The 25,767-nt window shown below is 39.9% G+C and overlaps 1 protein-coding gene across 10 annotated transcripts in view; it reads left to right on the top strand.

Annotated features, from left to right (window-relative positions):
• The window catches only part of CRH (corticotropin releasing hormone), a 316,144-nt gene that overhangs the window by 162,486 nt on the left and 127,891 nt on the right, over window positions 1-25,767 (top strand). The gene's annotated exons all lie outside the window — the stretch shown is intronic.

The raw sequence follows: 25,767 nt of genomic DNA, 5'->3' as shown, positions 1-25,767 counted from the left end.
GACTGTCCAGGTCTCCTGCTGCTTGGGATTCCCTTCTGAGCTTCTCTAGCAGTGTTCATTCACTCTGTGCTCAGCTGGTCCCTTCCAGCTCTTGCCATACAATTCTGAAGCTAGTGTCTTATGAGAGTTTAGGAATTCTCTTCGAGCAAGGCACTTATTAGTAATTGTTTCTAGCGCTGCTGTAATAAATTTTCACAAACTCGATAGCTTAAGCAACATAAATTGATTATCTATAGTTCTGGAGGTTATAATTTCCAACATGGGCCTGCCCTAGGCTAAAATCAGGGTGGTGGTAGAACTACATTCAGTTCTGAAGGCCCTAGGGGCAAAATCTGTTTCCATACCTTTTTCAGTGTCCTTGGCACGTAGCCTCCTTCCTCTGTCTTCAAAGCCAGCAATGGCCTGTGGAGCCTTCCTCATATAGCCTCTCTCTGCAACTGTTGTACCATCCGTCTCTGACCATAGCAGGAATGATGCTCTGCTTTGAGGATTTGTGCAATTAGATTGGGCCTGCCTGGATAATCCAGGACAATTTCCTGAGTTTAAGGTCCTTAACTTTAATCACATCTGCAAGTGACCTTTGCTATGCAAGGTACCACATTCACAGGTGCTAGGGACTAGGACATGGACATCTTTGGGAGGTCATTATTATGCCTACCACAGGAATGAAATTGAAACTGGGGTGTATAATGCCATCAGTTTAGAATACGAAAAATGTCACCCTGTACTGGTTCCCCAACTGCTACCCTTGAACCCCCACCAGCCTTTTTAGCCAGAGATCCTGGGTGAGGTGAGGCTGGGAGTGGGCCCTCCTGTGATCAGTCCATGAACACCAGGAATTTAATCCAGGGGGTCAGCCTCAGTTAATATACATGTATTTTATTCAGAGAGAGTGTGCATATGCGTGCAAGCAGGGAAGGGGCAGAGAGAGAGAGAGAGAGAATCTTAAGCAGGCTCCATGCTCAGTGCGGAGCCTGCAGTGGGGCTCTATCTCAATACCCTGAGATCATGACCTGAGAGGAAATCAAGAGTCTGATGTTTAACTGACTGAGCAACCCAAGCACCCCAGTCTTAGTTAGTATTGCCTTGCAGGGAGGAGGGTGGTCAGTACTATAAGAGTACTGTTCTAGCCTGCTGCTACTCCTACCCACTGGTGGTGTCACTGCCCTGTCCTGGGCATCCATTCTGCTTATTCAGGGGCTCTGCCACAGAATGCATGGCAGTATTGAAGTTGCCAAATACAGAGCTTGCTTCCATGGCCATTGCTGCACTGGCCAGAACTGACTAGCACAGGATGGGGAAGGAATTCTTCCCTCACCCATGGGTGCCCCATGCCCAGGCAGCCCAGGTTCTCAATAATTTCCTTTAATGAAATGGTCTTTTCCATCTGTACTTGTATCAATAGGATTAGTTGGGGTTAGCTGCCTTCAATACCTGGTGAGATCCCTTTACCTGAGCCCTGACCTCAGGGCGATCTTGAGGAGTATTGTTGAGCTTGCCTGCCTCCCAACACAGGTGACAATTATGGTAACTTTGAAGCAGGAAGCAAAGAAGGTAAGGTTCTCATTTCCTTCCTAATGACTCCCACCTGAAGCCTTCAGGCTTCTTACACAAATTCACTACCCCTCATCTTGGGCAGTGTTTAAGCTTAGTCTCTCAATGCGGTGACGGTGAGGGTGAGGGCATTGGACCATGTTGCCAGCACAATGTCTATTAGTAATTCAAGGGCATTTTGGTGACTTGGCCAGGAATGTGAAGGCTTCAAGGCAACTCCTTGTGGCTACCATCAGAAACCAAAGAACAACTAGCAATTTCCAAATGGCAATTTTTTTAATAAATATTTAAAATTCCATTTCACTGGGCATAATGCCAGGGTTATCAGTCTTCAAACATTTTTGTTTCAGGACCCCATTACACTCTTAAAAATGATTGAGTCTCCCAGTTTTGGTTGATGTGTGTTGGATCTATTGATAGTTTCCACAGTAGAAATTAAAACAATTATATATCAATTCATTAAAAAAAACCCATTAGGTTAATATAATTAACACATTTTTATGAAAACTAGCTATGTTGTCCAAGACAAAAACATTTTTTTTATTAAAAAAAATTTTTTTTAAGGTTTATTCATTTTTAGAGACAGAGAGCATGAGTGGGGAGGGGTAGAGGGAGAGGGACACATAGAATCCGAAGCAGGCTCCAGGCTCTGAGCTGTCAGCACGGCGCCCAATGTGGGGCTTGAACCCATGAACTGTGAGATCATGACCTGAGCTGAAGTTGGACGCTCAACCAACTGAGCCACCCAGGTGCCCCAAGACAAAAAAAAATTTGAGAGAAGAATCGCCTTGTTTTACTTTTTTTTTTTTTTGCCAATTCCTTATGTTTGACTTAGTAGAAAACAGTTGAGTTTTTTATATCTGCTTCTGCCTTCAGTCTGTTCTGATATCACAGTTTGGACCAGCTATCCTGGGGTGATTTCAAATCCTATGTGCAAAAACGCTTTGGAGATGGTAAAGCACCATAAAAAATGCTAGGTGTTTGCTGTTTCTATACAGGGCTGCTAAAAGAGGGAGTAACAGGAAATTCCTTCTCTGAGGCTCATCACACCTCTTTGATTAAACACAGGAGAACTCAGCCCACCCAGAGATGAGGTGTTTCTTTTTACAGAGTTTCAGAAATAACATTCTCACAGAAACTTACATGGAAAAAGTCCATCAGTTTACCAGATACTAAAGTAAATCTGACTCCATACTAGACAAACTGTAGTTCCAAGAACTCCAAGAGATACAGTTGGGAAAATTGACATGACTCTATACTACATTTAAAAAAGAGTTTTTACATACTTTCTTTTTCCCTCCCAAATATGTATACCTTTGAGAAGTAGGCATTCTGAGGCCAGAGAGATTAATGGCAAAATGACTTACCAAAATGTCACACAGTCCTGATAAATGGTAAAACTGGGAATCCAGTCTAGGTTTTCTGATTCCAAAATCAGTAACTTTATTCCATTGCATTACAATGCCTCTGGGTAGTTTATCTCATGCTTATGGGACCCTAAAGGAGAGGAAAGTAGGAAAGACATGTCTAATTTGGAGGGAAGAACGTAGGGAACATTTTTAACCATGGCTGCAGCACACACAGCTATGGGAACTATTGCTTTCAGGGATAATAGTGTCTTGGGAGATGGAATGGGAAATTGTAGGACACTAGATCATTGGCAGCGGGTAGGATAAGGATACCTGAGTCAGATTTTCTCCTTCACAATTATATCAAACTCTGTCTCTGATTGTAATGTGGTTTCTTCAGCAATCTCTGACAAAAAAAGAACCTGAAGATAGAAAATTAGCTCAGCATTAGGTATTATTATCTGAATGCCCCCAAATAGAGTTGAAGATGCTGTTCTTTTGCTGCAAGTGGCCCCCAAAGATCTTGAGTGGTTTATCCATCCAGCTACCAGCCAGGCCTACAATAGCGAAGGACAAGAAATGATTGTTTGTTGAGTTTTTTATTTCTCTTCAGATGGCTCTCTTTTGTCTTCCTCAACAACCCTTAGAAACAGGTATTTTACTTTTCCAGTATGGCATAATCAGATGGATACTTCCTAGTCATTGTCTTAACTGACTTATCTACAGCAGAAAATCATGTGAAAAGACTGTCTTTAGTTTCCTTTGAGTTCTCTGATGCCTATGTGCCTTAGCTCCTTCTTACCTCTTTAGTGAATCATTTCAGCTTTTTCTGCAGGCTTCTCTTCTAGGCTAGCACTTAAATGATGATGTCACATGAGACCCTCTGCTGTTTTCTTTGATTCACTGTTCCTAGTCAATGCATTTAGTCTTTTGGCTTCTGTATCCATCTATTTACTGGTAACTTACGAAGCTCTATCTCGGGGTGCCTGGTTGGCTCAGTTGGTTAAGCATCTGATTTTTGGTTTCAGTATGGGTCATGATGTCACAGTTTGTGAGTTTGAGCTCTGCATCGGGCTCTGTGCTGACAGAATGGAGCCTGCCTGGGATTCTCTCTCTCTCCCTCTCTCTCTGTCTGTCCCTCCTCTGCTTGTACTCTTGCTGTCTCTTTCAAAATAGAATAGAATAGAATAGAATAGAATAGAATAGAATAGAATAGAATAAAAACTCTATGTCATGTCCAGATTTCTTTCTAGCTTCAGATCTATTTATTCATTTGCGTTTAGGAAGACCTACATTCTCTTAAAACCAAACATGTCCAAAATGGAACTTATTACTGCTGTCCCTCAACTTGTTTCTACTCTGGTGTTCTCTACCCAGCAAATGGCACTACCATTTATCTAATTGTGTAAATCAGTGGCTTAGAGTTACGTTGGACACTTCTCTCTCTTTCACCCTGTAAGGGTAAACTATTTTTCTCCTCTGTTCTCAATACTTCTGATACTAGATGTGTGAGAGTTTCACACCATGCAATTCTCTAATTCTCAATGATACTGACAGGGTGTCCTACAAATTTAATTCTGACACTATTATCCAAAGATAGATTTTGGGCTCTGTTTCACAAGATTTTCCACACTTGCCATGGAAAGTATTTTTCCATACTTTCCATACATACCAACCTCAAGTTTAGGTTGCTACCTGTACCTCTGGCTGATTGGCTATAAATTAGGGTTCCTAGTGGAGCCTGGGTGGCTCAGTTGGTTAAGCATCTGACATTTATTTATTTGTTTGTTTATTTATTTATTTATCTTATTTTATTTTATTTTATATTATATTATATTATATTATATTATATTATATTATATTATATTATTTTGAAAGGATGGAGGGGCAGAGACAGAATCCCAAGCAGGCTGTGCCCTGAAGCATGGAGCCCAATGCAGAGCTGACAGCACAGAGCCTGCTTGGGATTCTCTCTGTCCTCCCCTCTGCCCACCTTCTCTGTTTGTCTCTCTTGCATGTGCGTGCTTTCTCTCTCATAAATAATAAGAAAAATCAGGGTTCCTATGGGCGCCACCCCCCAGCACCTCCATATGTTCACTAACCCAGAAGCTCACCAAATCTTGTTCAAGAATAATCTACAGCTCCTCCTTCCCAGCATTGGTGGGTGGAGCTGAAAGTTTCAAACCTCTTATCACTTGGTCTTTCTGGTGACCAGTCCCATCCTCAGACTATCTAAATAGGTCCTAGCCTAAATCACTCATAAGCATAAATCTGGTGTGAATAACAAACAGACACTCCTGTCACTAAGGAGGTTCCAAGGGTTCTATGAGTTCTGCCAGAAACTGGACACAAAGACTAAATATATTTTTTATTATACCACACACCCTATATACACAATTAATCACTAAGCTTAATTCTGACATAATATTAAGCTGGGATTATTGCAGTGATTCCTAGAGTGGAGAGAGAGAACTCTGAGACTCTGGTCTTCTTCCCACCAATCCGTGCTCTATGGCCTTGTGTTCTGAATGTAGACCTGATCATGCTACTTTACCTTCTAAAACTCAGTGGGTCCTCTTTCTTAGGGCATAAGAATGAGGACATAATGTTATTTTCCCACTTCTTTTCTTGCCACTCTATTTCCTTGCATTCTCCACACCAAACCATACTAAATTTCTTTTAACTCCTAGAATGAACTGTGCCCTTTGTCTTGCTTCCTGATTTTACAAGTGCGGTTTACTCTCTCTTGGAACAGTTTCCCCTTTTCTCTACCTCTGTGCGTGTCTAACTTGATCTTCAGGTTAAGCCAAAATATCAGTCCTCAGGAAATCTTTTCAGCATCCCAAGGGAAAGCTAATTACTCCCTCTATGTGCTTGCATAGCACACACAAACTTTACCTTGGCTCTTATCACAGTGTGTTGCAATTGCCTATTTCCTTGTTTGTGTCCCTATCTGTGGTATAAGTTCAGTTAAGTCAGGAACCATGGTTACGTCATTCAAGGTTATATCTCCAGCACTTGGCATTATTTTTGAGATACATTATAAGTGATTTTAGGCAAATTTTTAAACCTTTTTTTGTCTCTCAGCTTATCAGACTATAAAATGGGAATAGAAATAGTATCTGTTTTACAAGGTTGCTGTGAGCAATGTCCATATATTTAGAGCTTAGAGTGAAATAATACTCAGGGGCTGTCTCAGTATTCATGTTTGAACAAATTCTGTCATCTAACTTTGGAAACCTCCCACCTTGGCTCACAAAATCAATGTAGAGACAGCAGAGCCTAATAGTTAAAATATGGATTCTGAAGCCAGGTTGCCTGGTTCAAATGCGGGTTCTTCTGTTTACTAGCTTTGTGACGTTGGGTGAGTTATGCCTTCAGTGCCTTCTGATTTACTCATCTATAAAATGGGAATAGAAATTGTATCTACCTCATAGGGTTGTTGTGTCCCTGGCACAGAGTAAGGACATTATAAATTTTTAAGTGAAGTAAAAAATAGTAGTAAAAGTACACAGACATTTGGCATCATGTGATTATCATGTGACAGTTGATATGGAATGACTTCTCCCTGGGTCATTGAGCTCCTGCTCGAACACCAAAGCAGGCCAACATCAGTGGCTCATTTATTGGCTATCCACACCTGCCATTGAATAGGTTCCAAGACCCAAACTTTGTAATGGAATGCAGCCAGTTCTCTAGGGGAGTACAATGTCTGTGAAGCGGGTGGATGAGTACTGATGACTCTCAGGTCAGGATTCACATAATTGCAACAATTTGCAATGCCATTTAATGGCAGCAGGTGTAGGGGATAGAATAGGTTTGAAGGGGCCACCACAGGTGGGCTCTCCACAGATGTGAACTTTGTGTCTGGGGCTTGACAGACTTCAGGATTATTTCTGACAGTGGGAAGAACAACTGCCCTTTGCCTAAACTCTTGTCACACTAAGTCTGAAGGCAAATGCTGACATATTTGTGATAGCTCAGTTCATTTACCTTGGAAAGCACAAATGTTCATAATTAGCTCCCAGTTATTCAACATGTGGCCTCTCTTCTGTTCTCCCTCCTACTGTCTAGCTTTTGACAGTTTCTGTATGAAGTAACTCATGCATAAGAAGGCCTTAAATTAAATATGTCCCTCTTACTGTTCACTGATAGCTTTGGTGAGAAGATTTTAGGCCAGAAAACTAAAACCATTGGCCAGAACAGAGTTTGAACTAGCCTTGTGTTTTAGGTTGAATTGTATGCACCTCAAAAAGATATATTGGAGTCCTAACCCCCATTACTTCAGAATGTGATCTTATTTGGAGATAGGATCTTTACAGAGGTAATGAAATTAAAATGAGGTTATTAAGGGCATCTGGGTGGCTTGGTTAGTTAAGTATCCGACTTCAGCTCAGGTCATGATCTCACGGTCCATGAGTTTGAGCCCCACATCAGTCTCTGTGCTGACAGCTCAGAGCCTGGAACCTACTTCGGATTCTGTGTCTCCCTCTCTCTCTGCCCCTCCCCCACTCACACTCTGTCTCTGTCTCTGTCTCTCTCTCTCCCTCAAAAATAAACATTAAAAAATTTTTTAAAAAATAAAATAAGTTTAAAGTAAATAATAAATGAATTAATAAATTAATTAAAAATTAGGTTATTAGAGTGGACCCTCATCCAATGACTGGTGTTATTTAGGAAAAAAAGGGGAAATTTGGGCACAGAGATAGACATACATAGAGGGAATACAATGTAAGGAGATACAGGGAGAAAATAGCTGTATGTAAGCCAAGTAGAGGAGCCCAGATCAGATCCTTCCCTCTCAGCCCTCAGAAAGAATCAACCTTGGCAAAACCTGACCTTGAAAAATGTAGTTTCCAGAACTGTGAGACAGTACATTTCTGTTTGGTACTTTGTAATGGTAGCCCTAGGAAACTAATACTGGATTTAAATTGTTACTTAGGTAAGTTCTGTATAAAAGGAACCTATATATCTGTTGGGCCAAACATTTATGAAAGGTGTTTCACCACAGAACAATTTTGTCATATAACACATGGAACATCCTTTGGGAATTACTACCCATAGTGTTTTTGATGTTCTAGGAAAAGATCAAGGAGACTGTTCAAGTGGAAATCAGGATTAAGACAGTGGGGTGGGAGACAGAGTCCTTAGAATTTCCTTAGGATGGACATTATAGTCATTAATCTAAGGCAGGTGATGTCAGACTAGATAGTTCTTTGCTGTGGGGGGCTATCTTATCCATTATAGGATATGTAGCAGCATCCTTAGCCTGTACCTGGTAGATGCTAGTAGTGGCTACCTCCCACTCACGACAATATAAGTGTGCCTAGGCATTGCCAAGTGTTCCATTGGGGAGCAAAATTTCTCCTGGTTGAGAACAGGTAATCTAAGGTTACTTAAAAAGTTGGCAAATTAACACTTATTTTCCATATTAAAAGCACCAAGATTTAGAAGTGAGTCAGGAGGTTGAATTGAGTGTGTGTGTGTGTGTTTGCATGTGTCTTGGGGAGGGATAAGGTAGAAAGATGGGAACCTGCATGGAGTCATTTGCAAAGAGATGCAGAAAAGAGGTACAAGACAAATCTAGGCCCCTTTTACTTTGAGATCTCTGTGAGTTTACTGGTATCTTAGTAACTTTCTCATTTTTGTTGATTTTGTTATTGATTGGGTATGCCTCATTATAGCCAGTGTTAGTAAAACTCTTATGACAAAAAGAATATGTGTGTTTTAAGGAACAAAAACGATGAACAAAGGTACACACATAAATAATCTAGACTTGGTAGAAGACTTAAACCAAACCAAGCTCCTTTTTGCCTCAGAATCTTTGCATGGGCTACTCACCTACCTGGAATGCATTTATCTTAGGATCTTCTCAAACATTGCTTTCAAGGAAAGACTTTTCCTGACCCTTCTCTCTAAAGTAATGCTCCCTGAGGCATAAATTTATTTTCTTAACCTCAGTGGTTAATTTTATTCCAATCAAGGGACAAAGATTTTTTTTTGAATTTTATTTTATGTACTTTCCTGAAAATATTTTCTTGTCTGTTGTGTGTATGTTAATTTCACCCATGTTACTAAAAAAATTGGTATCATAAAGTTATGTATGAAATAAAGAAAATCCTCTTAAACACATCTCGGGGGAAAATATCAAGTGGGCCATTTAGTAATTTGTATATTTTTAATAGACTATAATACAATGTCTGGTTTGAATCAAACATACACACATTTTGCCATTAGTGTGTTTTTCATAAGTTAACAATCAGTTATTAGGTATAAAACATGGTGTTTTTTAGAACCAGGCTCAGTGATTTGTTAAAATTATAACCATGTCAGTTTATATTTTTTTTGTGTATCATTTTATATAATTTTCATAGTAGTTGCACTGAGTGTGTCAGTATGCAAACGTGACTTACCACCATCTAATGGTATCAGCATTTACCACTTCCCAGTGAAGTGTCGAACCCTCACTTCTGTTTAGGTCCCTTTCCCTTTTCCCCTTTTAAATATCATCGTCTTGAGTATCAGATAGTGTTATCAGTTTTGTCTTAATTACCAAATATAACTTAGAAAACTTGTAAGAAGGGTAATCTATTCTGTTTGCCCATATTTCTGCTCTTTATGTTGTTTCTTCTTCCTTCCTGATGCCACAAGTTTCCTTCTTCTGTCATTTCCTTTCTGTTTGAAGAACCTGCTTTAGCTGTTCTTTAAGGGTAGGTCTTCCAGCAACAATTTTTTGTTGTTGTTGTTTTCTTTCATCTGAGAATGTCTTTATTTCCCTTTTTCTTCCTGAAGGATAGTTTTTCCAGATATAAAATTCATGGTTGACAGTTCTTTTTCTTTCTCAGCTCTTGAAATATGTTCTCCTTCCTTCTTGCCTCCATGGTTTTAGATGAGAAATCTGAGAGATATTCTGCCATTTAAGTTGGTGTCCTCTATAGGTAATATAATTTCCCTCTGCTTTTGGTTTTTCTTTGGCTTTCAGTTTTCAGAAATTTGGCTTCAGTTTGCATTTATTTTATTTAGGATTCACTCATATTTTTGACTATGTGGCTTTATTTATTTACTTTAATTACCAAATTTGGGATTTTTTAGCCATTATTTCTTGGAATACCCTTTTAAAAAATTTTTTTTTAATGTTTATTATTTTTGAGAGAGAGAGCATGAGTTGGGGAGGAGCAAAGAGAGAGAGGGAGACACAAAAACAGAAGCACACTCCAGGCTCTGAGCTGTCAGCACAGAGCCTGACGTGGGGCTTGAACCCACAAACTGTGAGATCATGACCTGATCTGAAGTCGGACACTTAACCGACTGAGCCACCCAGGTGCCCCTTGGAATACTCTTTTAGCTATTCTCTTTATTGTCTCCTAGGACTCCATATATTGGATCTTTTGTTGTTGACCCACAAGTTCTTGAGACTATTTTTTGTTTGTTTTTGTTTCGCTTTATTTTTAGTCTATTTTCTGTTCATATGGGGTAATTTCTATTAATCTAGTCTCAAGTTCACTGATTCTGTCCTGTTATCTCCACTTTGCTACCGAATCTATCCAGTCAGATTTTAAACGTTTGGTTATTGTATTTATTAGTTCTATAATTGCCATTTGGTTCTTTCCTTTAACTTCTAGTTTTTTGCTGAGATTTAAATTTTTTTTATTTGTTTAAAGAGCATTTTTAATTGCTTATTGAGGCATATTTAAGGATGGTTGCTTTAAAATCCTTGTCGGATATTTCCAACATCTGATTCATCTAGGTATTGGTGTCAGTTGATTGTCTTTTCTCAAGTTGTGATTTTCTTATTTCTTGGTATGATGGTTTGTATCCTGGATATCTTGGTTATTACATTAGGAGACTTTGAATCTTATTTAGTATTTTATTTTAGTGGGTAGTCACCCTTTTTAGGTTTAGCATGAAAGTCCTGGCCTACTTTTGTAGGCTGTGATTTCAATGAAAATCTAATTTTCAGAGCCTTTGTTGTACTATTTTTGGTCTGATTGGTGTCCTTGTAGTTTTAACAGATCCCTTCTGGTGCTGCCTGAGTGGGTTGAAGAAGCTTCCCCAGGCTGCAAGGATTCCTGGTAAAGACAAAAAGCACTTCCTGGGTTGACCACTTGTGTCAGAATCCTGTCTCCTTCAGAGAAGGTTGTCTTAGGCCCAAGGAGGAAGGAAAGTCCTTGCCATTAATGCCAGTATAGCTCCAGATAGATTCTTCTTGCTGGTTCTGTAGGTTTGCTCAACCCAGAAATTTTGTATCATAACACCCTATTTCCTTCATAGCACTTGCTGTCTGAAATTGTATTTATCTATTATTTTGCTTTTAGTGTCTGTTTCCCATACTAGAAATAGCTCAGTGAAAGCAGAGTTTTTATTTTTATTTTTTAAAAATTTATTGCTGTTTCTCAGAACCCAGACAAAATAAGTTCTCAATAAATATTTGTTGAAGGAAAGAAGAAATCCTAAGAGGTAGAGAAGATAATGACAGCTATAAGGAGGAGGGAGAGCATACTGAAATCTTAAAATATATTGTCCATTTGGACAAGAGGGCTGAGATTTTTTTAAAAAATTGTTTTTATTTTATTTTGTTTTTTTTTTTTTTTTTGAGTAGGGATTTAAATTTTTATTCTATTTATTTCTTGATTAGCTCAATAAATACTTATTGAGTACCTATTAGGTACCAAGCACTGTGCTGGGGATTTAAAGGTGAGAAAAGAATTCTGTGCTCTGTTGGGCACCACAGACTATGGAGGAAAGACAGGAACTGAAAAATAAATGACAATGCAGTGTAGGTTATGAAGGAGAAATGCAAGTTGTGGGGCAGCAGGTCTTATCAGGTTCCTGTGGGTGGGGAGGGGTCTCCAGTCTTTCACATCCGCATAGTGGATGGAACACTGGGAACTCTATAATCTTAGAATCCTCACCATCACTAACGCTGTTTGAACACTTTTTAGGTGCCAGGCACCCAGCCATTGTTTTCCAAGTCCTGGCATCTTCTCTCTCTCTCTCCCTCTTTTTTTTTTTTTTTCCTTTTTTTAAGTAGGTTTCACACCTGGCATGGAGGTGAACATGGGGCTTGAACTCATGACCCTGAGATCAAGACCTGAGCTGAGATCAAGAGTCACATGCTTAACCGATGTAGCCACCCAGGTGTCCCTTTAAGCCCTGGCTTCTTTAACCCCCACACCAATCTTTTATCAAGGGTTCTCTTATTGTTACTCCCCTATTTTATAAACAAGGAAACTTGTCCCTTGCTCCCTTGTTCAGGGAGGTCACCTAACTGGTAAGGAGTGGAGCCCAGTGGCTGCTTCCAGGGCCCATGCTCTTAAACCCCACCACTCCCCCCCACCCAGGGGGGAGAGCTCATCTCTACCTCTCCTCAGCCTTGTGCACTTAGGTCAGATTCCCCCTGCCTCCTTGGTGTGCTGGTTGCCTGAATTGCCTTTCTGTAGCTTCATTTGTACAGAAAGAGTGACAGGAACAGGTTCTCCTGACCCAGGATGGTTTTGATGGAAAACAAAATGCTGTTCATAGTCAATGCTGGGATCAAGAGGATCCTCTTCTCTAGGAACTGAGCCCTGGATAATGGTCCATCTGAATTGCCTGAGGTTCTTTACCCCTCTAATGTCCATAGGTGTGGAGTTAGTACTGGGTGTTCCCAACCTAATGGGCTATTCATTTCACTGAGGGCTGCTCTCTTCCTTCCTCAGGTTCTTAGATTCATCTTTGAGACAACCATTCCAAAAGAGGGATTTGATGATGTAAAGATTAAGAGGGCAGACTCTGGAGCCACATAGATGGGCACAAAACCTGGCTCTGTCACTTATTGGTGATGTGACCTTCTGTGGCCATGTGATGATTACACAGCTCACCTGCAGGTGATACTCTATGTGGTTCCTGTGGCACAGGTGGAAAGTGAAAGGACCACTTCAATACTAATACAAAAACACCTATAGCCGTTGTTTATTGAGCACTTACCATGTGCCAGGCACTGGGCTAAGTAAGTACTTTCTATCACTGTTTCATTTTATATGCATAGTCATCCTAGGTAGGTGGCAATTTTCAAAGATAACTACCCAGTATTTTCCATCCCACATGCTGTTCTCACAGGGTGGTAGTATCCCTTCTCCCTGAAATTGGGTGGACCTTTGTGATTTGCCTTGACCAATAGAGTACAGCAGAAATGATACTATGTGACATCCAAAACTAGATCATAAAAATGCCATGTACTTACTTTGCTCTCTTGGGTCACTTGTTCTTGAAACCCGACCACTTCATTGTGAGGAAGCCCAGGTCACATGCAAAGGCCCCATGTAGGGTATTCCAGCTGATAGCCCAGATTATATCCCACTAAAATGCCAGCATTAATTGCCAGATTTGTGAATGAGGATGCCTTCAAGGTGTTTCCAGCCCAGTCACTATCTGATTGCAATTGCATAAAAGACTTTGAGTGAGAACTACCTAGCTGAGGAAACTGAGGGTCAGCAAGGTGAAGAAACCATGGTCACGTGGCCAGTAAGTGGCAGAGCTGGGATAAGAACCCAGGATCCTTAAAGTCTTGACTGGAGAAATGATGCAAGGGGATGATTTATGCACAGACGCAGACTTCATCTGTTGTTCCAGAGTGATCCAGCTGGGACCCCAACCTCAGGGGCTATTGACAGATTTATTTCTACACATTTATTGAGTTTCTCTTCTAAACCAGACACTCTGTTATGACCTGTGAATTCAAATTCAAAGTGAATAAACAACGGCTTTTGTCCTCAAGGGGCCTATGATCTAGGTGAAGAGACAGACTGTTGATTTCTTCATTCTTGTGTATTTTCCAACATTGGCAAAGACCAACGGGTGGCTATATAAAACATTGAAAAGATTACCTGGCCCAAGACAGTCTGTTCTACCTCCTCAACTTTGAATTTCTACAAAGATATCAAAATGAAATAGGAGTAGCTGGTTATTTCCATATTTAAACAAAGGTTCTTCTTGCATGACTGCTCTGAAAAGGAGTTCTAAAGACCTTAAGCCTTTTTACTTGAGTGGAAGAAATGGTGTCTAGTATACCAGTAGCCATCAGAAGAAGGAGGTAGGTGGATTCCTTCCTCTCTGCTGTATTTTCACATATATTTGTTGGGTAGCAATCATATGTACTAGGCTAGAGATACAAAAATAAGACAAGATCCTTGCTCTGAGTCTAATGTGGAGGGAGATGTGAAAAGTGTTATAAGACCGTAAGATGGTCACTTCAGTGGAGGTAAGGATAGGTGTTGGGGAAAGACAGAGGAAGAAGCTCCTCCATCTGCGGTGGAGTCAGGAAAGGCTTTCCAGGGAAGTTAGGCTTTGAGCTGGCCATAAAGAATGACAACTTGCCAGATATCCAACCAGGAGAAGGGCAGCCTCCTGGAGGCTGGAGGAAGGAGGAGCCTGTGTAAATAGTCAGGGAGGCATGACATGTTTGAATATCTATAAGAAATTTAGTATTGTTGGTTTAAAAAAATGTAAGAGGGCCAAGAGGTGGAAAAATAAGTGGAAAGTGAAGTCTGGGACCCGAATACAAGGTCCACCGTGTAGGTACAAGTATTTGTCTTTTATGGTTTGGTGTGCTGGTTCTCTAGCTGCAATTAATCTGGGAGCCTTTTAGAAAAGACGAGTGCCTGGTCTCAGTTACAAAGATTTTTATTTAGTAGGTGTAGGGTGAGGCCTGAACATTAGTATTATTTTCAAACATTTTATTGGAATAAATGATACATGTTTGTCTCCATTGTGCTGTTCTTGTTTCTCCCCATGTATCTTTTCTTTTGTGCATTATTTTTGACCCTGTTTCCCTAACTCTTGATTGGCCATCATGACTCCAATCTAGCATCACTTACTTCAGAAAGCCTTTCCTGATCTTTCCTGGCTGAGTTATGAATCCTTTTTTGTTGTTCCATAGCACCTTGTACATAATTTTCAGTGAGATTGGTGTCCAGTTGACTTAGTTTGGTTTTGGACATAATACCATGACTGAATTATTACATCCAGACTGGCTCCAGTGAAGGAGGCAAAATTGGATGCTAATATCAGAAGGGTGGTGGCTACTAGGCATCAAAATAGCAAATATATTTTTCAGTCTTATATAAACCTGCATTGTTCCTGAAAATACTTAAAATGGTTGTCTTTCTACTGGAGTAGGAGTTCCCTAAGCACAAATACTATGTAGTACTGACCTTTGTAATTTTTTAAATGTTTATTTATTTTTGAAAGAGAGAGAGAGAGAGAGAGAGAGAGAGAGAGAGAGAGCGCAAGCACGCAAGCAGGGGAGGGGCAGAGAGAGGGAGACACAGAATCCGAAGCAGGCTCCAGGCTCTGAGCTGTCAGCATAGAGTCCAACGTGAGGCTCAAACTCATGAACCATGAGATCATGACCTGAGCTGAAGTTGGACACTTAACCAACTGAGCCACCCGGGCAGTCCTGTGGTATCGACCTTTGAATACTTAGCTCCAAGTCAGGTTCCTGGCCCAATAAATGTTGAATAAATGGTTCCTGCTCTCAGATTCAAAAATATAGTTTATTCTGAAGTCTGCTCTGAATACCATTCATCCTTTCTAAAAGTTAGTTTCCACTTTATTCTTTCATGCCCCCAGGACTTCAAGGATGGGGGAAAAATTTGCACAATGGCTTTTGAAATTATCATCAACCAGAAAACATCTCTGAGAATTTTATTAGCTCCTTTCCGTTTGGCCTCCTGAGAAATGCAAGGATCAATGATAGGAGAGAGGCAGGCAGGCCCAACAGCTGGCATCCAAACCCAATAATTCCATGGACAAGTACCCTTTGTCCTGGCCAGAATTCATGTGATGATAAGCAGGAAAGTAGAAGTTCCTGGACTCAGGTTGAGAGGTGCCCAGCACAAATTAAATTGATTGGGTCAGCTGGCACTGTGGAGGTAGAAAATGTTGTTTTACTTCTGCCTTTTCTGCTGAACTTTCTCTAAGGGTCTCTTTTAACTTATATTTTAAAATTGGAGGGAGAAAAAAGCTGGCAGGCAAGGAAGTTTACATTTAATTGCTGGTTTGTAAGCAATTTTCCTAAGTCCTAGGTCATTTCAAAGTTGCCGTTTAATGGGTCGTAGTGTTTCCCTGGAAAAAGCAATGTATTCCATCAAACTCACTCTCCTTCAGGGGCAGATTGGATTTGGTTTTATGAATATAATGAGTTTTCCATAAGGTTTACTTTGCTTTCCACATAGGGTAGTATGATTCATAAAATAAACTTTTTATGCTTTCATTATTCTTTCCAGAATAAACCCTATTTCCTACAGCTATAATTCCCATTGTAAATCAGCTAGGTCCTTGTGCATAATACTGTGCATTGTATTGTTATCTTGTGTAGCCACATTAAATGTCACAACATGCATTGGAATAAGAGATGAAAGGGAAGAAGGAAGAGGAATAGGAGGAGAGAATAGATGGCAGAGTAGCACCTGGGGGACTTAATCTCCCCCTGCTCCACAAAGACAATGTCTCCAACACCCAGATATCCACTGGAGCTCTGGCAAGGAAGATGGAACAGATGGTTGAACTTTTTTATTGAACTCACCATCTCCAGAGACGTTTCCTCCGAGTGATCAAAGCACTCTTTCCAGTGCTGAAGAATGAAGGGTTTACCTCAGAGCTACTGTCTCCTTTCCTCCTCTGTCCCTCATTGGCCAAAATTTATCTGGGCAGATTGGATTACTGGACCGCTTATTTAATTTGATAGAAATTATGAGTGCTTTAGTGGCCTACCTATCATTCATTCTTCATGTGCCCTCTCACCCCCATGGTAGCAGCACCTTTATTTTCCCTTGGAGTAAGGGAGGGAGGCAGGTAACCAAGAAAACTGCTTACCTGCATTTCTCCCATCTGAGACCTCACAGCTGGCTTACAGGAAAGAGTCCAAATTCTTTGGCATGGGTTACAAATAGGCAGCATAATAAAAGGATATTTTGGGAATAATAATTTGGCAGCCAAAACCAGAGACAGGGAGTAAATTAGTACTCAATTAGAACAGTTTGGCAGGATATGGGCCTCAACCAGGAAGATGTTGTGCCAGAACTATTATTTATTATTTAGAGAGAATTTGGCCAAAGAATATACATACACTGAGAGCCCGTTAGGAACCAGGCCCTATGCTAAGTGCTTTACATATATTATCTCATTTATGACAAAAGTAATTCCCTCTTTAAGAGCACCCACACTTTTTTGCTGTGGCACCTTTTACAACTGGTAACTGTATATTTATTTGTGTGCTTAGTTTTAATGTCTCGCTCACTCACTAAGTTTCTTTTTTCTTTTTTTTAATATAATTCATTGTCAGATTGGCTTATATACAGCACCCGGTGCTCATCCCAACAAGTGCCCTCCTCAATGCCCATCACGCACTTTCCCCTCTCCTCCACCCCCCATTAATCCTCAGTTTGTTCTCTGTATTTAAGAGTCTCTTATGGTTTGCTCCCTCCCTCTCTGTAACTATTTTTTCCCCCTTCCCTTCCCCCATGGTCTTCTGTTAAGTTTCTCAGGATCCACATATGAGTGAAAACATATGGTATCTGTCTTTCTCTGACTGACTTATTTCACTTAGCATAATACCCTCCAGTTCCATCCACTGCTGCAAATGGAATGATTTTATTCTTTCTCATTGCCAAGTAGTATTCCATTGTATATATAAACCACATGTCCTTTATCCATTCATCAGTTGATGGACATTTAGGCTCTTTCCATAAAAGCACTGCTATAAACATTGGGGTACATGTGCCTCTATGTGTCAGCACTCCTGTATCCCTTGGATAAATTCCTAGCAGTGCTATTGCTGGGTCGTAGGGTAGTTCTATTTTTAATTTTTTGAGGAACTTCCACACTGTTTTCCAGAGCGGCTGCACCAGTTTGCCTTCCCACCAACAGTGCAAGAGGGTTCCCATTTCTCCACATCCTCTCCAGCATCTATAGTTTCCTGATTTGTTCATTTTAGCCACTCTGACTGGTGTGATGTGGTATCTCAATGTGGCTTTGGTTTGTATTTCCCTGATGATGAATAATGTTGAGCATTATTTCATGTGTCTGTTGGCCATCTGGAAGTCTTCTTTAGAAGAGTGTCTATTCATGTCTTCTGCCCATTTCTTCACTGGATTATTTGTTTTTTGGGTGTGGAATTTGGTGAGTTCTTTATAGATTTTGGATACTAACCCTTTATCCGATATGTCATTTGCAAATATCTTTTCCTGTTCTGTCGGTTGACTTTTAGTTTTGTTGATTGTTTCCTTTGCCGTGCAAATGCTTTTTATCTTGATGAGGTTCCAATAGTTCATTTTTGCTTTTATTTCCCTTGCCTTCAGACAAATGTCGAGTAAGAAGTTGCTGCGGCTGAGGTCAAAGAGGTTGTTGTTGTTTTCTCTCCTAGGGATTTGATGGTTTCCTGTCTCACATTTAGGTCTTTCATCCATTTTGAGTTTATTTTTGTGTATGAAAGTGGTCCAATTTTATTCTTCTGCATGTTGCTGTCTAGTTCTCCACCATTTGCCAAAGAGACTGTCTTTTTTCCATTTGTCCTGCTTTGTCAAAGAGTAGTTGGCCATACATTTGTGGGTCCAATCCCGGGTTCCCTATTCTATTCCATTGATCTATGTGTCTATTTTTGTGCCAATACTATACTATCTTGATTATTACAGCTTTGTAGTAGAGGCTAAGTCTGGGATTGTGATGCCTCCTGCTTTGGTTTTCTTCTTCAGTATTACTTTGGTTATTTGGGGTCTTTTGTGGTTCCATACAACCTTTAAGATAATTTGTTCTAGCTTTGAGAAGAATGCTGGTGAAATTTTGATTGGGATTGCATTGAATGTTTTAGATTGCTTTGGGTAGTACTGACATTTTAACAATATTTAGTCTTCCAATCCATGAGCATGGAATATTTTTCTATTTTTTTGTGTTCTTCTTCAATTCCTTCATATTCCTTCTTCGATTTCCTTCATAAGCTTTCTATAGTTTTCAGCATACAGATCTTTTATATCTTTGGTTAGGTTTATTCCTAGGTATTTTATGGCTCTTGGTGCAATTGTAAATGGGATCAGTTTATTTCTCTTTCTGTTGCTTCATTATTTCCACCCACTAAGTTTCTATTTATGTGCCTGTCACATAGTAGATGCTTGAAAATGACTATGTCTTAGTTACCACTCTTGTGCAACCTAGATTCATGAGAAGAAACTTCATGGAATTCTAGGAAAACTGAATAAGGACACAGAATGGGGCTAAGCCAGGCAGCTCTGGGAATCTCACCAACTTGATCACTAGAGAATTTGGCCATTAACTTGACAGCTCCTAATGCTTCCACACTAGCGCTTTCAGTTTAAATTCTTGAGAGAGAGATTCTGACTGGCCCAACCTAGGTCAGGTGTCCACTCATGATTCAATCAGCTCTGATAAAAAAGGTGAAGTAACATAGTAGGTGCGTGTTGGCAAGATTCTGCCTGTGTGTGTGTGTGTGTGTGTGTGTGTGTGTGTGTGTGTAGGCAGTTCTCAGAAGAAGAGGGTTACTGGGGCTGTGAAGGTAACCTAAATGGTGTTTACTATGATACAATACTGGAAGGAAGAATGTGACAACAATCTATAGAGATGTTTTTGAAAAGAAATGCATTGCAGCACTGTGTCTGGATTCCAGGGTTCCATTCCTAGACCCAGTACTTCCTATGTGATCTTGGGAAAATTACTTATCTCTCAGTTCTTCATGTCCTTATCCACAAAGTGAGGATCATGACAGTATTAGCTACTTGGGCTTGTTACAAGTTTTAAAAGAAATAATGCATGTAAACCATTTAACAGTGCCTAGCACTGTGAGCACTCAGCAGATGTTAGCGAGCATCATTCTTGCAATGGAAGATTAGGAATATCTTTTTTCCTCTTAATGAAATAAAGAATCCCATCAGGACTCTTCTAGGGTAGTTGACTTCTGGGACAGAGTAGGGCTTAGTGTGCTGAAGAATTTCAAATTTGGAGAAAGAGGATTTCAACAAGTCCCAAATGTTCATAAGATCATTTGCTCTTCAATTTTAACTGTTTATTAAAACTGCAGAGCAGATTTAACATCAGTCTCCACAAAAGCCCTTAAAAAAAATCAGTTTTCTTACTTGCTGGATGCACTGGCAGCAGAAGACAGAGATTGCAGTTCAAAAGCATGGCTCTTCACCCAGACCCAAAATTGAAGGCCAGGACCCATAGACCTGTGCTAATAGGGAAGTGATTGAGTTAACCATTTTGGCTGTTCGAGGCTCCTGACCTAATCACCTACTAATGCTTTTTTTTTGTTTAATGTTTATTCATTTTTGAGAGACACAGGGGGCGGGGAGGGGCAGAGAGACAGGGAGACACTAAACCCGAAGCAGCCTCCAGACTCTGAGCTGCCAGCACAGAGCCCCCAGCACAGAGCCCTACGCAGGGCTCAGTCTCACAAACTGTGAAATCATGACCTGAGCCACCCAGGCGCCCCTCACCTACTAATGCTTTATGTACAAGGTGAAAAATCTCGTAATCTTGTAGCTGTTATAGCAGGTAAAACAGGCAATTGGATATGCTTATGGATCTATTTGAATTAAAGATCATTGCTTTTATTTTTTCACATTTAGCACATATTATAACCTGAAACACATATTACAAATGTCAACCTGCACTTCTCAAAGCCTAATGAATTACTTTATGAAGGTCACAAGGGGCAGTGAGAAACAGCTTGGATAAGGGCCCTTCAGAAACTTTGTGGAGTGACTGTACTATCAAATGTGTGGTTTTCTTTCAATTTAATCATGTCCTGCTTTTTGTTCCCTAAGGTCTGAGTTCTTGTTTTACATGCTGAGGGATTTATTGATAACAACCTGCATTTTAGGTCGATTTACATAAGGGAGATTAAAATTATGATAATTCCTTTGCAATTCTGATTGTTGTTTTTTGTTTTTTTTTTTTTTTTTTGGTTTTTTTTGTTTTTTTTTTTTTTAAAGTAGGCTTCATGCCTAGTGCAGAGCCTAGTGCAGGGCTTGAACTGACAACCCTGAGATCAAGACCTGATCTGAAATCAAGAGTCACAAGCTTAACCCACTGACACCCAGGTGCCCCCGATTGCCTTTTGATTATATTATTTTCTTTGGTTGTCAGGTCATTTATCATTTAAATGCAGGTCAACGCAGGTTGAGCATTAAGGTGAAGGATTCTCCTTTAAAAACATTTCACTCGAGGGGCCCCTGGGTGGCTCAGTCAGTTACACATCCCACTTCAGCTCACATCATGATCTCTTAGTTCCTGGGTTCAAGCCCTGTGTCGGGCTGTGTGCTGACAGCTCAGAGCCTGGAGCCTGCTTCTGGCTCTGTGTCTCCCTGTATCTCTGCCAGTCCCCTGCTCATGCTCTGTCTCTCTCTAAAAAATAAACATTAAAAAAAAAAAACCCTAAAAAAAAACAAAATAAAAACATTTCATTCCAAGTTTCAGTGTTAGTACTGGAAAGCAATTTAGAGATTGCTGGCCCACACCCTATGTACTGAAGATGAGAAAACTAGACACCTGAGAAGTTACATGATTAATTCAAGGTCACTCATCTGTGTAGGGCAAGTGATGGACTCTGGATTAATAGATGAAAGATGAATCCGCTGAATGTCATGATCAAAAAAGAAGTTATACATCCTATAGAAAAGTTGGCTACTGTGACGATTATTTTGTTTTGTACTTTGTGGCTTTGATGTTGCGTAGACAATTCAACTTTTTGTATTTGTTCTCCAAGGTGCTTAGAGATCTCACGACTACACTTCTATGTAGAAGGTTCTAGGTACTTCTACCAGATACAATTTTATGCATTAACTTTTGTGGCTCAGATATGGCTTTGTCTAACTTCATGATTCCCATCTGCTAGTTTAAACCAAAAACTCAGTATTAGTTATTGGATTGACCAATATAATCTCATTTGGTTACTTCCATTTCATGGATGGGTGTAAATACATTGTATTCACTACAGCTTTTGCTTATTTAATTGTGAGATAAATAAAGCCCTCCAACTCAAATATAATATTAAGAAAAAGCAAATGAATTGATGTATGCTCTTATTAAAGTGGTAATCATTGGGAAAAGCTAAAAAGCCTCTTTGCAGATAGGTCTTGCTTGCCTTCCTTTGCCCATTTCATATAGAAATCTTACTTGGGGAGCATTCTGACCCTTCTAAAAAACATTAAAATTTTCTTTTTATTATAAAGTATACCATATATGCAGAACAATGTATATAAACCTATGTGCATAGTTCAAATAATTGTAGTAGTTTTGCCTTTTTAAAAATGTGTTTAAAAGATTTTTTTAATGTTATGGGGTGCCTGGGTGGCTCAGTCGGTTAAGTGTCTGCCTTTGGCTCAGGTCATGATCTTGTGGCTCATGAGTTCAAGCCCCATGTCAGGCTCTGTACTGACAGCTCAGAGCCTGGAGCCTGCTTCGGATTCTGTGTGTGTGTCTCTCTCTACCCCTCCCTGCCCCTCACTTTCTTTCTCTCTCTAAAAAATAAATAAACATTAAAAAAATTTAAAAAAAAATTTTTAATGTTTATTTATTTTTGAGAGACAGCGCCGTGTGTGCGTGTAAGTGGGGTAGGGGCAGAGAGAGAGACACAGAGTCTGACACAGGCTCCAGGCTCCAAGCTGTCAGCACAGAGCCTGACACCAGGCTCCAACTCAGTACTGTGAGATCATGACCTGAGCTGAAGTCAGACACTTAACTGACTGAACCACACAGGCACCCCCAAAAATGTTTTTTTTTTAATTTATTTTGAGAGAGAGAGAAAGAGAATGCACACATGCAAGCGAACACACATGGGGAGAGGGAGAGAGAAAGAAACCCGAGGAGGCTCCATGCTCTCAGCGAAAAGCTCAGTGTGGGGCTCCTTCTCACTAACCATGAGATCATGAGCTGAGCCGAAAGAGGTAGACACTTAACCGACTGAAGCCACCCAGGTGCCCCATTTGGCTTTTCTTTATAGGACCACACCTGTTTGTATTCTTCAACAAAAAATGAAGTATTAAAAACTCTATGTTTTATAAAATGGGATCATGCAGTGAGTATTCTTTCATCCTACACTACATTTGCATGTTATCTTTCATTCTACACTAGTGACAGTCATTTGTATTGTTGCATACAATTGTAGTTTTAAAAAAATGCTGTATGGTATTGCAGTTATGTAACTGTTCTACAATATATTTACGCATTCTACTAAGGATAGGTATTTAGGTTGCTTTCAGTTTGTGTCTATTATGAATGATGTATTACAAATAAATCTGTATATATCTTCTGCTGAACACTTAACAAGGATTCCTTTTATTTTTTATTTTTAATTTATTAAAAATTTAATGTTTATTTATCTTTAAGAGGAGAGAGAGAGCGAGCAGGGGAGGGACAGAGAGAGAGGGAGACACAGAATCCAAAGCAGGCCCCAGCTTCTGAGCTGTCGGCACAGACAGAGCCCAATGCGGGGCTCGAACCCACGAACTATGAGATCATGACCTAAATCAAACTCAGATGCCCAACTGACTGAGCCACCCAGGTGCCTTTACACGATTTCTATAATGTTTACATCTAGGAGGGAATTGCTGGGTTATAGTGCATGCTCATAATTCAATTGATTTATAATAATTATTATAAATGCTCTTTTCCAAAGTACAGTTTATCTTATTTGCAGAGTCTGCATTTATGATTTCTCCTACTTGACAGAATTCATCTGTAACTCCAAAGTCTATACTCATGCTGTTTTCATGGTGAATTACAGACAGGTGCAGAGTGGTAAAATATTTTGAGTTGCCAGTGTGCACACTCCCAGCTGAGGCTAAATAAGGTGACACTGCCTTCTTGTTTCAGCCCTCTTACTATAAACAAGTATCCTTTATATGTCTGTTAGTGCCAAGTTTTTCATATTTTTGTGCTTTTCATTGATTTCACCATTTAAAATGGCCCCCAAGTGTATGCAGTGCTGAAGTACTGTCTAGTATTCCTAAGCACAAGAAAGCTATAATATGCCTTACAGAGAAAATATGTATTTTAGATGTTTCCTTTAGGCATTAGTTATAGTGCTATTAGCCATGAATTCAATGTTGGTGAATCAACAATATATATTAAATAAGGTGTCTTTGAACAGAAACACACATAAAACAAGTTTATGTATTGATTGATTGGCAAAAACATTGTGACTAGAGATTTGCAGGGAACTATTCCTTTCCTTCCCCAGGAGCAGTGGGTTCACCATTTGTTAATTCAGTGTTTGTGGCAACTTTATAGAACATAACTACTCCCGATAATGAGAATCAACTGTAGCTGGATATATTTGCACTTCTACCAGCAATGGATGAGAGTTCCCAGAGAGCCACATTCTTTTATTTTTTCCAATGGGCCACATTCTTGAAAACATTTCTTAATGTCAGATTTTTAAAAATTTTTCCCATCTTGTACATGTGCAATAATATTCCATATATATGTCCTTTTAAGTTTATTTATTAATTTTGAGAGAGAGCATGAACAGGGGAGAGGGGCAGAGGGAGGGAGGGAGGGAGGGAGAGAGAGAGAGAGAGAGAGAGAGAGAGAGAAAATCCCAAGTAGGGATTCTCTCAGCAGGAATGTCAGTGGGAGCCTGACATGTGGCTCAATTTCAAAAACTGTGAGCTATGTCCTGAGCTGATATCAAGAGTCAGACCCTCAACCAACTGAGGCACCCAGGGGCCCCTCCATATATATATGTTTTGTGATAATTTTTCCCAATCTGTGACATGCCTGTTCATTCTTACTAATGGTAGCAGTTATTCCCTTATGAGGCTGCCATAAAACAGAAAATAGAGGGTATAGAAATCAGAGACTATGCATGATTCACTTCCTGTAGGTTTCTGTACTCCTTCAAAATAAAGATTCTTATACGTCACAAATTCACTTTATAGACAGTAAATTCAGATTACATATTAGAGTTATACTGATCCACAGCCTCAGTGTTTTTTGTTGTTTTTTAATGAGCTAGTCAGGGGCCAGGCACAGATCTCTAGTGAAACTAACAGTGAGCATTTTCCATTTTTGGATTCGTGGGTTTGATCTCTTTATTCATGGATCTTGTCAGTAGCACCTGTGCTTTAATTTATTTCTATGACCAACCAGGTAGTAACTGAAATCCTGCTGTTCTACCTATGCTAGGTGACATGGGGTAGGCAAAAGACGTATAGGATTTGGCTTTTGCCTGCTGTAATCTGATAGCACACTTGAGCAGACAGGACCTGTGTGACTGCAACATACCATAGAATATCAAAGTGCATAGTACAGACATTTAGAAGAGAATTTAGATTTAAACATGTGTCAACCATTGATACACAACAAGTGCACAATAAGTAAAAAGGGAGATTCTTATTCCTTATTTGGAGATCGCAATATCCACCTTTTTTCAGCTTTTATCTGAAAGTACTATTTATGTATTTGTTTGCTTTCTTACATTTTTGTCTGTCTACCCATATGAATGTAAATTTCATGAGCTGCTCAGGTTTGCTATGAGGAGAACACCTTGTAAACAAATAGTTAACACGTCTGTGGGATAAACGATATATGAAAGGGGTATTCTTTGTGCTATTGAAACATGGGCAAGCCTGTGGCCTGGCCTCAGAGTACAGAAAGAACTTTCTAGATGAGCTAACGTTTGCCCTGTGCAGGAAAACCTCAAGCATACATTTACTGAAGTGGGTAGATGGATCAAAAGGAGTGCATATTTAACATTTTGTTAGATATTGCTAACTTGCTACATTGTGTTTTGAAGAAAGAGTAGGAGTTTATCTGGCAGAGAAAGGTACAAGAAGGATGCTATTCTAGGTGAAGGGAACAGCAGGGGCGA

This window comes from Prionailurus viverrinus, chromosome F2, assembly GCF_022837055.1.
Source record: "Prionailurus viverrinus isolate Anna chromosome F2, UM_Priviv_1.0, whole genome shotgun sequence".
NCBI classification, from domain to species: domain Eukaryota; kingdom Metazoa; phylum Chordata; class Mammalia; order Carnivora; family Felidae; genus Prionailurus; species Prionailurus viverrinus.
The sequence above is the reverse complement of the archived record's forward strand: the minus strand, read 5'-3'. Positions and strand labels throughout refer to the sequence as shown.